The 1783-nt window shown below is 46.4% G+C and overlaps 1 pseudogene; it reads left to right on the forward strand.

Moving 5' to 3' along the window:
* The first annotated feature begins 384 nt into the window (after positions 1 to 384).
* Positions 385 to 1529, forward strand: LOC126961146 (RNA-binding protein 4B-like; annotated as a pseudogene).
* The last annotated feature ends 254 nt before the right edge of the window (positions 1530 to 1783 follow it).

Here is a 1783-nt window from a genome sequence, read left to right on the forward strand (position 1 = left end):
AAAGCTGCCTCCTTACATATTTTGATTTTGGCCTAAAGTTTTCTCCATGCATGATGAACTATAACAAGTGGAGCTGTAAACACACTGTAGCCTACACATGTGCCAATCTCTGAGTTTTGACTAATCATATATAGCCAACTGTTCAAACTGTGTTCAAATAAGGCAAACGCTGAGCTGTAACCAATCTGGCTGTTTCTGTACCTCACTTCCGTTTTCTGCATGTCACTTTCCTTTTCCTGTCCATAAATCTCCTTCCACCATGTGGCTGCCCTGGAGTCTCTGAGCCTACTCTGGCTCCGGATTTGTGAATCGTTCGTTGCTCAGTTAAACTCTTTTAAATTTAATTTTGGCTGAAGTTTTTCTCTTATCAAGACAAATGATTTTTTAGGGTTCTCTCTGATGCAGGAGTTACCTCTGCCGCTGCCATCCAGAGGCGCTTGTCAGGATGGTGAAGCTGTTCATCAGAAACCTGCCCCAGAAGGCCACAGAGCAGGAGATCCGCTCTCTTTTCAAGCAGTATGGGAAGGTGCTGGAATATGACATCATTAAGAACTACGGCTTTGTACACACAGAAGACAAGACAGCGGCTGAGGATGCCATACACAATCTGCACTACTACAAGCTTCATGGGGTGAACATCACATTGAAGCCAGCAAGAGTAAGAGCAAAGCTTCAACCAAGTTACACGTGGGTAACATCAGTTCCACTTGTACCAACCAAGAGCTTCGAGTCAAGTTTGAGAAGTATGATCCAGTCATCGAATGTGACATCGTGAAAGATTATGCTTTCATACACATGGAATGTATGAGGAGTGGTCAGAGGATGCAGTGGAGACCGTCAGGGGCCTTGACGACACAGAGTTTCAAGGCAAGATAATGCACGTGCAGTTGTCCACAAGCCGGCTTCAAACTGCCCCTGGGATGGGAGACCAGTGTGGCTGCTATCAGTGTAAGAAAGAAGGTCACTGGTCCAAAGAGTGCCCAGTAGATCACACAGGTTGTGTGGCAGACTTTACTGAGCAGTATAATGAACAGTATGGAGCAGTTCACATGCCTTATACCGTGGGCTATGGGGAATCCAGGTATTACAACGATGCATATGGAGCATCTATAAGCGATACTATTAGCAATGCTGGGTCTGCTTTTATGAGGCAGTAGCAACAGCGGCAGCAGCAGCTTCTGCATATAACTAGGCAGAGCAGACCATGTCCCATCTGCCTCAAGTCCAAAGTACAACTGTGACCAGCCACCTCAACTCTATTTCTGCTAATCCCTACGACAGACACCTATTGCCAAGCTCCCGCACTGCTGCCACTTCAGCTGCTATGGCTGCTGCTCCGGCCACCAATTCCTCCTATTATGGAACGGACAGGAACCTTACCGCGTCGCGCTGCAGCCATGCTCCCCACAGTTGGAGAGGGCTATGGTTATGGGCCAGAGAGTGAGTTATCTCAGGCTTCAGCAGCTACACGGAATTCTCTACATGGCATGGCCCGTTATGAACAGGAGCAGTATATGGACAGAGCCTGATGCTCAGCCTTTTAAAAACTGTAGGTAGAATAATTGCGGACTGAACCTCCGCTGCGGGCATATATGAGAACTTGCTCCGTGCGGTCCACTTTGCCAGGATGTTTCCATTGCTTCACGTTTCAGTAAACAAAAGAAGTTTGTGACCAACTATGTTTTCTTTCTTAATTTGATTCTTTTAAGTTGACTTTTCTTTCCTCCTGATACTAGTCTCTGTAGCCTTTTTACTCTGTTCCTTATATTCTCAGCCTCTGAAC

Source organism: Macaca thibetana, chromosome 8 (assembly GCF_024542745.1).
Source record: "Macaca thibetana thibetana isolate TM-01 chromosome 8, ASM2454274v1, whole genome shotgun sequence".
Lineage (NCBI taxonomy): Eukaryota > Metazoa > Chordata > Mammalia > Primates > Cercopithecidae > Macaca > Macaca thibetana.